We start from the raw sequence: 13,475 nt of genomic DNA, 5'->3' as shown, positions 1-13,475 counted from the left end.
TTGGTACTTATGGTAAATGTTGAACTACATTATACTTTTTATAGATCACAGTATTCAATCTTTTTCCATCAGAAATGTAATTCACTGAATAGAGATGCTATCACCTATCATTAGATCAGTAGCTGAATACACATTTTATTTATTATCTGTACTATGTTTAAGCTGAAAAATGTAGACAGCAATGCCTCATAAACCAATGTTTCATATGGATGGATGATATTGAATTTTTTTATATATAAATTCATCTAAGAGTTATAATGATATGGTTTTTATGAGATCTAAGTGGAGTGGAAATATGTTCTTTTAATAGATGATTCTAATAATACATCATGTAAGATAATATTAGCAATTATCAGATCATTGTTTTATTTCAGTAGCTCCTGCTAATCCAAATATTTTGAAACTTTCAAGGGAACTAAATCCATAATACATTAAACTGCAAAGTTGTGAGTTAACAGAAATAGTTCTGTTTATAGGCACATGTATCATCAAGTACATGGCCTCAATGCAAAAAAGGGTGAGAGATATGATAGATAGATAGATGGATGGATGGATGGATGGATAGATAGATAGATAGATAGATAGATAGATAGATAGATAGATAGATAGATAGGATGGATGGACAGAGTGATCAGTCCAAAGTCATCCAGCTGGCTTTAATGGCTAAGTGGGATTTGAACTCATAGTCTCCTGCTTTCTAGCCTGATGCCTTAATCACTAGACCAAACTGACAAACTAGACTTTCAGTTTAGTTTTCCTTTTTGTACATTTTCTAGCTTTATACTGCATATCATTTTTAAGATGTGGCCAAAACTGTAAACAATGTTCCGCCTAATGGTCTCATCATAGATTTGTGCAAAGACCTTATTATATATACGACTCTATTTTTAGTCCCTTCAGCTGCTGACTCTAATTTCATGATCACTTTCCTGTCAATCATTATCACTAAAACTTCAAATATGAAGTTTTCTTCCAAAATGCACCTCTTTACGAATGTCTATATTCACCTCCTATGAGATCACATTCTAAATAGTTTGGTATCATCGGCAAGTATAGCTTTTTCACTGCTCATCCCTAACTCAGTTTCATTTAAAAATACGTTAAAGGGCTTCAGTTTTAACAGCAATCCATATCCTGTGTAAACAATGCTTATTCCAACCCAGTGTCCAACTTCTGAACTTGTTCCCAATCTATAAGAACAGTTTTTTTTCCCCTTAACCTTGTCATACTAGGTATACTACAACCTAGTGAAACAAGAGAATATGAACAGTATTTTCAAATTGATTGATCAAGCAGAGAATTATAACCCGTTCTTCAAATTATTCCCCAGTGCTCTGGAAAAAAAATCCAAATAAAAAAAATGGAGACAGGATTATTTATTTGATAGCTACGGTAGTAATAAAGTTAAAGCAATCTCCCCTGCACACAAGGCAAAGGGTTGTTTTTTTTTTAAAAAAAAAAAAGAATATAACACTAATAATTTAATAATACTAAAGAAGAAAGCAAATTAAAAATTGAAAATGTCTGGCTACAGTAGCAATATGCTGTTGCTGGAGCAAATTATTGTCCTTATTTCAACAAATCTTAGTATTCCATGTCTGTCTGTCTATCCTGTTCTGTCTTGTCTGTCTCAGCCCAACTCAGCTCACAGGGTTATTGCTGTGGGGATAACAGGAGGAAGAAAGTGTTTTGGATATGTTCAAATCCTTGAGTTATTTGTAAAAATAATAAAGGCAGGATACAAATTAAATAAAAAATAAAGGGAAAAAGAAATGAAACAAATAAAATAAAGCTGTTTTCTTCTCTTAGGAGAAACAGTAGAAATTGAGGCTGTTGGACGATTTGAAGAAAAGATGAAACATAAGAGAAATATATGCATAAGGTTAGAAATACAGTTACCATACAGTTAGAAATCTTTTCTACCCTTTTCACAATGTTAAAGCTTATCCACTGGAGGTGGATAAATATTGGTTGCTAGGAAGGGAAAGTAGAAATAGTTGTTTTCCAGTCCACACTTCTGAATTTTCTAAATGAACACAGCTGGCCACTGTCATAATGCTGGATTAGATAGGTCTGTGGCCTTATACTCTGATGTTCTCCACTTTGTAAGAACTGTGTATAACTTATAATTTCCCTTTATCAGTCACAAATACAAAATAAAATGTCAAAATAATTTTCTAGCATTATTTGGGCACTTCTCACTCTCATTGCTTCTCAAAAAGGTAGCATACTGAATGCAATCAGCTTCAGTTCTTGTTTCTAATTGTAAGGCCAAGTCCTATATAAACAGCCTGAAGTCTCTTATATTAGTAGCAGGATAGCATTTTCAGTTTGCCAATACATCACATAGTCACTGAGCTCTTTCACTGCTCTGTTTTTTCTCTTTGCAGCTGACATTTTTACACCTTATTTAAAAAACAGAACTCTGTTTAAGCAGCTGTTACCAGAATACTCTAGCTCAAGCAGGGTTTTTTTTAATTAAAATATTTGCTGCTGTTCTTTTCTTCTCCAAACATCTCTATAGCTAGTACTTTTTTTCTTGCAAACATAAGAAAGTTTTAAAGACTTTCTGTCTTTGCTTTAAAGACTCTGCTTTTTGCCAGCTCTGTCAATGTCTCTATTAAGTTCAACTTTATTCTAAGCAGATCAGAACTTATTACAACAGTTTTTACAAAGAAAAATAAATGCTTTTTGTTAACAATTGCATAAGCAAGCATATTATTATTATTATTTCAATTCAGTTGCAGTTATACATTTCCAGCAAACCTGTCATCTTTCCTAGGAGACATGATTTTTTTTAAAAAATATAAAGAAATGCAAACACACATTATTTGAAATAGACATAAAACAATTATTGGTAAATTACTAAGTCAAATGAGCTATTGTCACCCCATTACAGCTACTTGATTATAGTAATATCAACCTGAAACCACTTGAGAAAATGTCAGTGAAAAATAAAAGAGTATTTTTTTGAGGAAACTATATATCAATACATTTTATGCTTTTGTTTATTATTTGTTTATTCTCAAGTCTACTTTTTAATTTTCAGTTAGATAATCCCAGAATCGGTTGATTTCATTTTCATTTCTGCTGGTACTGAGCATTGAATACTTTTTTATGTTCAGGTGATGGAAAAGGATCAGTATCCCTATCTGCATCCAGATTACCATTGCTGCATTAAAAAAAAAAAAAGTATGAGAGAGATATGTGCCAAGGTAATCTTGCGCCTATACCCAACTTGCAGAGTAATATTGGGCTGGTGTTGGAGTTATCCTGATTGAGCAATTGATGTGGTAATTTTCCATGTATGTAATCACAGATATAAGGCTGTTGTGTGAATCAGTAGACAACTGAGGTAGTCCAAATATTTCCATGTATGTCTTCCATATGTGGAAGAGTGCATGCATAGTTTTATTTCCATTTTATTATAAGATTTTAACAGTGGTGGGATTCAGATATGTGAACAACCAGTTCTCTGCATGGATGCCTCTTCCATAAGTCCATTCTGGGGCTGGGCAACAAAAAATTAGCTATCGGTTTTGCCAAACTGGTGCAAGCTGGCTGAATCACACCTCTGGATTTTAATTAAGAAGATGAAAAAGTGACTGCTCCAAAATGCTGTTAAACTATTCAAATTTTATTATATTGGGAAGACTAAATGGGGCTCACATGAATGATGTTTCTCTTTGTTGTGTGGAAAATAGGAGGGAAAAGCTGTGTTGGATATGTTCGCTGCATTGAGTTATTTGTAAAAATAAATAAAATAACAAAGATAGCATACAAATAATTCAGTATCTTCCAAGTATCCTTGCACATAGAGAAGTTTCATAAATATACCTGTCCAACAAAAGTTATCTTGCTAGCCAAAATCCTGTGATGCTTGTTGGTTTAACACACAGTTTAGATTTTTCCACTATCAAGTAAAATGTTCTTCAGGATGACGATATACATCAAGTCCTTGATTTTCAATCATAATTGTGTTCAGAATTGCAGTCATAACATGCTAAATTTTCTTAATAAATAAATAAATACTGGTTGTTAAGCAGCTCACCATTTGATTGCATTCAATTTTACCCCCTTTTTGTGGTGGTTGTTAAGTGAACACCACAATCCTTAAGTAGACTCTGCAAAGATTTTTTTTTTTTTGCCAGAAAGCAGAAATAAACACCAGTTTCCAAGAAAAAAAGATCATAATTCACTATTACGTAACCATGGGATGGTGCAAGCACATAAAATGTAGGGGATCATCCATTGGAACTTTCAAATCATATCATAAGTAGCCTTGGAAAGGTCTGTTGTATCTTTGAATGGTAAGCAACCAGTTGTAAGTCAAGGACTACCCGTACATGTAGTCCATGGCGTGTTCTTATCAATGATATGGGATGGATGGTTTTCCATTATCTTCTAGATTTTTTTTTCCAACTCTCCAATCTAGCTTGTAGCCCTAGACTAGATGATCCCTACAAGCTGACTCTAGTTTCTGAGATCACCTATTTTTGGATGGTTATTGACACAATCATAATTATGAATGTAAAGTGATACAAATCAAACTAATTTCATCTAAGAAATATTTTCCTACATTATCAGTACTAAAATCTGCATTATTATTAAGTTCTTCCATTAAATGCTAGTTGCCACCAATTGAATTAAGGCTTCTCTAAGAAATATATATTCAGCTTCTGCTTGAGAGAACGTCCATCTCATCTCTAAGTAATTAATTAAAATAAGCACCACATCACAATTCCCAGTAATCTTTGCAAGAATTGTCGGTGCTGAGTAATGGTGAAAGCTCTATTTCAGCAATATTACAGGGCCACAATCTCTTCCTATATATTGTGAGAAGATTTATATAAAAATATATTATATTCTTTACACTGTTTCCATCTTTCCTTAAAACATTAACAGAATCCACAATGGACTGAGAATCAGCATCTCCACTAGATAATTGACAATCAAGCTGAAACTAAATTAATCAAGTAAAAATAGCAAACGGGAAAATCTTTTACTTTTCCTCAAATCCCAAAATAAGTTACCCAGACCTAATCCACATAACAAAGGATAAGATCTGTAAACACAAATAGAGTTAATTAAATTAGGTCTCCCAGTGGAACTGCGTGTTCACAAGAATAAACATCCTAGATGACATATTTATACACACACAAATGTTCCTCAAGTGTACCTTAGAATCAGCATGTAGACACTTCTACACCCTGGACAAGCTTCCATATAAAAAGTATGTTGCTATATCCCATTTCTCTGCAGCTGCCCCTAAAGGTAAAGTTTTTGCTGTTAGAAATGAATATTTCTTCTTTTCCCACAGTTGTCTGGATCTCATTTTTATTTATTCTTGCACAATCCCAGCTTGAGTTGGAATCCCAAATTATTCTGACAATATGTAAGTATATCACTTTAAATAGTTTTTTTCTGAATAATTATAAAGCAGATTATAATCTCAGAGTAAATTTACAATCTGCAATATTGGAAAGAGATAATCAGAATATAATTGAAGAAATATATTTAAACTATATAAAAATCACAGAAGCTTTACCATGAGTTTTCTTTGCATATGTTCTTTTTGAATTTTCAAGTTCCAGACATTATACTGTGTTCTGCCTTTACACTGTAATGGATTTGATAACAGACCATGAAACATATATTTATCAGGTAAATGTTATTAGATGAATTTTGTTTGTATAGGGTATAAATATGTGTAAGCTTGAAATCACTGGAGAAAATTTAATGTGGAATTTACCAGTGCATTGAATTTTATATGGCAATATCTTAACCAGCTGGAAAAAAAATCTATTTCTTCAGAATCAGTTTTGAAAGTTCATCTTCTTCACTTATTTAGTTCTGTTTGCACTGGTGACTATTTTATTATAAACTCAACAGAGTGTATGAAGAGACTTTATCAAGATGCACAGAAATGTTCTGTGCTCAGTATAGCTACAAAATAAGACCAAGATGGGAATTTTTCCCCTCCCCACTTATGACTTGGGGGATAATTTCTCAGTAGAGATGATGCTTTCTTTAAGACATAGTCATGGACAATATGCAGGAATATCCACAAGATGATTTTAAAAAAAACCTGAAAAGGGTGGCCACATCCATGCAATCAATTCCCACTTCTTTTTTTATTGCATTGCAATACATACAAAATTGGTTGGGTTTTGACTGCAGAGTTGTGGCTGACATCTTGACTCTTTGTATCCCCTCCTTATAGACCCTCTTGGTGGTTTCTTTTCTTGTCAAAAGATGGAAGTGGATCCACATTGCCTTTTTCGCAAAGTCCTTGTATGGAACCCAATTACTTTCCCTTCTCTATCCAGACCTTTTTTCCTTATTTCCTCATTCTGACCCTCCCTTTTCTCTTTCATTCTCTCATTTGCCAGACATTTGAGGAGATCTAATGAAAAAGAAAATTGTTTCCTTGCTCAATTTTCAGTTACCTCCATGTTTCTTTCTCCTTTTGAGATCTAAACTACAGTATTAACCTGCAGCACCTTGCCTCATTTATTCCACTGGTTCAGGTATCCCAAAATTCCTTTTCCTTATTGATTGCTACTAATTCAAACCCACTCAGGAAGTTAGGATATATTAATTCAGTAGCAAAATTTAGCATTTTAATGTCTGTTTCTGAATGTGGAAAAAGTCTTTTCATGCTCTTTGCTATACTTTTCTATTTTTTTTATGATTATTATCTGAAATAATTTAGTGTCATCATACTTGTCCACTTCACTGCTTATTCCTAACTTCCCCAACATATCCACACAATCATTACCCCATTTTATAGTGTAAAAATATTCAAGAAGTCACATTATGGTTATGTGATAAAGTCATAAAAAAGGAAAAGTTTTGTAGTAATTATATGCCCAGAGGATTTCATAATATTCTGTAATTAGTGGTTAACTCAGTAAATTATACCTCATTTAATTTGCAATTGTACTGTCTCATAGAAACAATTGGATTTAAATCCCTGCTATAATCATATAATATGTCACTCACAATGGCAAACCTTTAAAACAATTATTCTGCCTCAAAGGCATAGATTATTACAAAGTCATTTCCTTTTTTTTTCTTGTTCTCATTTTATTTTCAGATGAATGAATGAATACATGGTTAAAATATTTGCAAAAAAATATAGAGCGGGTTTTTTTGCTGTTTAATCTGCTGGCATCAATTCATTTAAGAGTTTGAGGATGCTCTTAAAAATGGCTAGTGTAAAACAAAAAGAAAAACATAATCATAGAATATAGTTTACTCAACAATTGGCTGTATCTAATGGATCTTGTTTGGGCTTTGAAATAAGTGTTGGGCCTTGCTAGTACTTTTAGCACCAGAAAATTCTGGAGCTATTGATATACAAAAAACCTGAAAAACAACCTCCAAGCAAGGTAATGACAAACAGCATCTGTTCTATTGCCAGAATATTTCATGTTTACATCCACAGAATCACCAGCAAACTCAAGCTTGATTTGACTATATACCCATGTTTCCTCGAAAATAAGACCAGGTCTTATTTTTATTTTATTTTTTGCCTCCTAAAGAGGCACCAGGTCTTATTTTTGGGGTAGGCCTTACCTCATCTCTGACATCAACAGCCCCACCAAGCCGAACCACTTCTTCTGGGGCCGAAGTTCTGCAGCTGCATTCAGGCTTGCATTTTGCAGTCAGGCCTTTCCAGAAGGCCTAAGCAGCTGAGTACTGAGCTATGGATTCAATCCATAGCTTGGTGCTCAGCTGCTGAAGCCTTGCAGAACTGAGCTATGGATTGAATCCATAGCTCGGTTCGTGGCTGTATAGACCTTCCGAAAAGCCCTGTGACTGAGAAATGCAGGCCTGGCTACAGAAAAGGCCTCAGAAGAAAAAGTGGGCTGGCCAGGAGAGGCCTGGCTGCAAGGTAAATGGGTGTGGGGCAGGTAGAGCAGTTCTCCACCCCCACCCTAGCTTGATTTTTAGTTGTGTGCCTCGCCCCCAAACAAGGGCTTATTTTGGGGATAGGGCTTATACGAGGCCCACCCCCAAAAATCAAGCTAGGGCTTATTGTTGAAATATAATAATCAATGAAGATATTATATTAAATACCGACAAAATAATAAGCCACTCAGATAGGAAATGGAGATGTTTAGCAAAACAGTGCCCCAACTTTCATTTTTATTCTAATATTATGTCTTCATTAACTGTTTCCTATTACATTTACAACCTAGATTTCTGCAAGAATCAGCATTCAGGATGTTTAACAAAATACATTTTAATAATGAAATAATAACAAAAACATAAAATCATTTAATACAATTAATGGTATTCAGAGAAATAAATAGCACCAAAAGGTTACAAATGTGCTTCAGCATACAAATGAGTATAATGATAAATAATCAGGAAGGAGAGAAAGTTGAAGAAGGTATTGTTGATGATTTTTTGTTCCTTATGACTGTGGGCTTTTCCTAATAAGGAGACTTTCTATCTCCCAACCCTTCTGAATCTGGTTCAAAGCACATCCAGATTGGCTATTTTGACATGTTCAGATCTCTTTCAGATATTCAGATGTTATGAGAACAAACATGTTTTTATATTTGTAAGGTTGGAACATACAGAGAACCACCAGCCAATAAGAGTTGAATGTAAAGAATTGTCACCCAATCAGTGCTCACTTGCTATTATCCTCCTTTTTCAGATCTATGACTAAACGTTAAGCTCTTCCACTTCTTTACAAAATAGAAGAGAATCAGTTGTTTCTCTGTTTTTCTATTCTCTATGGAAGCAATCTTCTTCTGTACACTATACAGGATGATTAATAGGAACCTAATCCACAGATTTCTAGTGAAATCCTTTTCCAGTCTCCCCCAATCTGGAGAGTAGCAAACTAATTTACAGGACTTTGGAGGGTTTCAGTCAGTTTCAATCTGTCAAGTTTCATGCCAGACATGCCTATAAATCATGGTTCCTCAAACTCTTATCCCCTTGTTCTGAAATAAGCTTATCTGGCAAAAATCTCCTGGACACAGCTCAGTTAGCTTTGACACTTTATTGCAAACAAGATAAAAGTTAGAAGGTGTAACTACTACACTATACTGTAATCACACTGTGTTCCGTGTGTTTGTTTTCTGAGGTTAAATTCTAGAAGTTTTACTCTTGACTTGTTGAGTTAATGGTATTTGCTCCTTTTTATCTTCAAGGGTGCACAGTGCAGCTAGGGTTTATTGATATAACATTCTTACTACTCTGAGACCAATTACTCTTTGCCTCATTAGTTCCTAACACCATCCTCTATTCAGTAAATGCTTAAATATCTCACTTTGCTTATGAATAGGAATAACTCTGAGTTTGGTAACAAGTTCCTTATTAGTACAAAGACTAAACCCCAATAGCCAGCACTGTAATTTTTTCTACACCTTGAGGAAAAATAGTAACATCAGTACCAATTATATACAGTGGCATAAATATCTGCCAAAATTTTAATCTTATTCCCTCTAAACTCCTGCTCCTCCCCCCAAGAAAAGGGAGTAGTAGTATCTGTTGTGCTTCTGAGATAGAAATTGAGAAATCTAAATTCAGACTAGAGCTATGAGTCAAAGACTGAGTTAATAACGTATAAATTGAGACAAGAACACATATTGCCCTTTCCCTAGCTATAACCTAATGTGTGGGGGGAAATGATTATCAGCAGTCTTCATTATATTTTAACTCAAAATATTGTAAGTGTGGCAATGTTATATATTATAATATTAATTCAATTTAGATAAACAGAAAAAAAGCAAATGTCACCAAACAAGAATGAGAATCCTGATCCAAACTTATTCCATGATGAAAAGGGCAACAACACCTAACTGCATTCACATGTTGACCAGCTACACCCTTAGAGTGACTTTGACCCTTTTGGGAGAGGATTGGGCTGGAAGATCCAGTCAGTGTAAGCTTTGATTATGTGGCTGAACATTTCATGGAAAAAATAATCACTGACGTTCACTCTGAATTGCAAGCCAGATGGACAGAAGCCTACCGAGATGATAAGATTGATCTTTTATGCTGTCATACAGAAAACTTTAAACTTATGGATATCAAGGAAGTGAACACAGTGTGATCTTTGCTCTGCCAATTGTAGCCTACCCTCATGCCCCACCTGGCTAATAAAAGCAGCCAGGGAAGACTGGAAGTCTAGACTAGGCTGTAGTCTATGCTTTCATGAGATGGAATTACACAGGGAAGCTGATAGTATCTAATTGGAAAAAAAGGCTCAGACTTAACCCAAGCAAGAACATGTGATTGTAAATTTGGAGTCTGACTGTCTGACTGATTCTAAGAGTGTTTCATCTTCCAAAACTGTTTCATTAAGTCATGCTTCCCCATAAAAAACAGGGTTTACAATATGGGTTTTTTTGCTGGATTCATGGTTTTGCAGAAAGAGCAGGTAAAAACTATGGCCAGAAAAACTTTGGAACGGAATGCAGTGAAGACTGTTAGTCAGAGTCTTATCATCTGTGAATTATTCTATCATTGAATAGAATAATTCACTCTGTGTGGAGTTGCCCTTGAAGACCACTCAGAAACTTGAGCTGGTCCAGGATGCAGTGGTACATATGCTTAATGGCCAGTCATGATACTGCCATGCTATATCTCTCTATAGGAGCTGCATTGGTTACCAGTAGGTTTTCAAATGCAAATGAGTGTGCTGGCCACTCCCTATAAAGTCCTATATGATTTAGGGTCTGGGGTCTTTCCCAATAATTTCTACTATTGGGAGAATCAGGGAATGCCTGATAAACCTCCCCACCTTCCAGGATCAATGGAGGAAGAGAAGCCAAGAGCAGGTGTTCTCAATAATAAGTTCATTCTTTGGAATAGTTTGCCTTGGAAAGGATTGCGCCAAGCAGTGGGACTTTACAGAAAGAGCAAAAATATGGTTTTTCCAAAGGACCTCTGGGGAATATCAGCCTAGGCATTGTGCCAAAGAAATTTTATTAATTTAGTACCTAGTTTAATGGATTAGAGTTTGGCTTTATTATTTTAATTAACTATATTATTTGTGTGTGGGTGTGTGTGTGTGTGTGTGGTATTACTCTGTAAATTCTGGAAACTGCCTAGAGTTTGTTAGATTGGTAGCTGACTGCACAACAATAACTAAAAAACTACACAAAACCGAACAATGGACTACATTGTAAATTCATTATAAAAGCAATTATAATTTTCATGTAGAGTTTCTAGCTTACTACCTCCTTTCCCAATACATAATTACTGGATATTCTCTCTGGGAATTTTACATGAGTTTTTACAAGCTCATTTTTGGGATTGTACAAATTGTAACTACATTCATAAAATATAATCATCTGAGTTTTTGCTATCTGTATGACAAAATTATGAAAATCATTTGTTTAATATAGCCATGTATGCAGCACAACTATTTTAAAAATATGTAACTTATGTAACTTTCTTGAGCCTCATTATTAGAATTCCTATTTACAGAAAACTGTATATAACCTACTGAATGTACAAACAGAAGCCTCTTTAGGAAGCTTATTTTCCTTCTCCTGCTTGTGTTATCAGCATGTTCCTTTTTAAAAATCTAGAATTTAACTGTGGAAAATATGCATTAAGGTGGGTATTAAACTATAGTAAACATCCACAACTTTTTAAGTGCCAGTTCTTTCAAAAAAAAGCTATCACCTGTCATCAACTAGCTGGTAATAGATTCAAATGTCAGGAGAGAAAAAAAAAATCTTTAGTCATTAGTTGTTTTTTCATTGATACCTAGGCATTGGGTGGTTGTCTCAGAGGCAGTAAACAGAGACAATTTGATTTTAGTTTTCAGAAATGTATTTAATAAGCAAGCTTTTCAATTCTAGGTTTCTTGTGAGTTCTTACTTCTTGACTTTCTGTGAACTGTTATCTAAACTGTAAAGTGTTATAGAGATAATCCATATAAGTTCTGCAGTAGTATTTCTATTCCAATTAGTAGCATGAACTGACAAACAAGCTAGTGTTTTGGAAAATCAAGGATTCATGCACAATCAAGGATTTAATGCAAAAAAACTTAAAAAAAGATTTAGATACTCATTAAAATATATTTGCATTTAGGGTTAGGCTGTTAGACCTTGATATAAAAATATGCTTAAATATAAAAAAAGTCCTCCCTTTTCATGATCCTATAATCCCTACTCAGAGTAGAGTCGGGACGACTGGATGGAGCAGAACATTTGCTGGCCAGATGCCCTTCCTGATGCCTATGCGGAGTTCACAGCAGATATTTTTTTCTTTGCCCCCTAAGAAAGAAACATCTGCCATTACCTTGGTGTGAATTTTCAACCTTCTGAGTGGGAGGCTAGTATCTTCACCACTAGGCCACCACACTGTTCTAAAAGTATGCTTCAATATTAATATGTAGAATGTCCTCCTAATGTTTAGGCAATGTAATATTAGTTTCATCATTTGTCCAATCCTACTGCCATTTCACTTTCCTCAAAATTAGCAAGACATAATCATGTCCTGGACAAGATCTTATCATAGTTAGAAATGTTAGTGAAGTGAACTGACTTTCAAAAATGTTGAGAAATGAAATTTCCATCATTTCTGAAGGCCCTGAAGGAAAATAAACAGTGACTTTGAGCCGGTCACTCCATCTCAGCTCAACTCACCTCATACAGTGGTTGTTGTGGACAAAATCAGAGGAGAATGGGGTATAGAATATGTTCACCGCTTTGAGTTATTTGTAAAATTAATAATAGTAGGACATAAATAAATAAATAAATAAATAAATAAATAAATAAATAAATAGTATAATATAAAAACAAGAAGAAATAGCAAGAGTTCAAAATAGCTGTTGCAATTCTGGTTGACTGAACAAGAATGCCAATGCATTGGGGAAGTTGTTAGGGCCCAACAAACCCAATGGAAGACTTGCCAATGATATAAGATTGGGAAACCAAAGTTGGAGAAAATGCAACAATGAAAAAATTGACTGTATATATTTGCAATAGAAGTCTAACTAAATTCAAGGAGGAATGGCTTCCCTACATACAATATATTACAGAGTAAAGTAAGCTAAGGCATTTTAGAATATGGCTTTTGAAGAAGATATAAGAAGCTATAAACAGCAACTGTAAAAGTTGAATTAAAAATATAAATATTTACGGTAAGTAGTGGTTGGGGAAAAATGAAAAAGGCCAGGGTGCATAACTGAACTCTTTTTGCAATTGTTTTTTTAAATTACACTATATTTTACTTCTTGCATCTCTATTTTTGATATCCTACTTTTGTACAATCCTTATGAAATAACAAAATAAATCAATTAAAAAAAGAAACCAATGAATAAACCTCACCTTATCTCAGGTTCAAGAATGTATAATATGCATAAGAACTTTTGTATGACTTGGAAAGAATACATTCCTGCATTTAGCTTTTTAAGGTTTATATATTTTAAGTTGCTGTTATGGAAACACATGAAACCATCATATATATATTGAGCTGATACAGGCAAAAGA

General features: G+C 34.2%; 1 protein-coding gene across 10 annotated transcripts in view; it reads right to left on the bottom strand.

Annotated features, from left to right (window-relative positions):
• The window catches only part of CHL1 (cell adhesion molecule L1 like), a 231,822-nt gene that overhangs the window by 128,560 nt on the left and 89,787 nt on the right, over positions 1-13,475 (bottom strand). Inside the window, exons 1-2 of one of the 10 annotated variants that reach the window (XM_039355676.1) lie at positions 7,582-7,615; positions 5,180-5,268 (exon numbers count right to left, since the gene is read on the bottom strand). The exons of 7 other annotated variants lie outside the window; for them this stretch is intronic. The gene's annotated coding sequence lies outside the window, so the exon portion shown is untranslated. Of the gene's footprint in view, positions 1-5,179; positions 5,269-7,581; positions 7,616-13,475 lie in introns of those variants that run through there. 2 more of the 10 variants (XM_039355674.1, XM_039355678.1) reach the window with 2 other exon arrangements.

This window comes from Crotalus tigris, unplaced genomic scaffold (assembly GCF_016545835.1).
Source record: "Crotalus tigris isolate CLP2741 ecotype Arizona unplaced genomic scaffold, ASM1654583v1 scf7180000018725.1201236, whole genome shotgun sequence".
NCBI lineage: Eukaryota > Metazoa > Chordata > Lepidosauria > Squamata > Viperidae > Crotalus > Crotalus tigris.
Note: the sequence above shows the minus strand (reverse complement) of the source record. Positions and strands in the feature narration are given on the sequence as shown.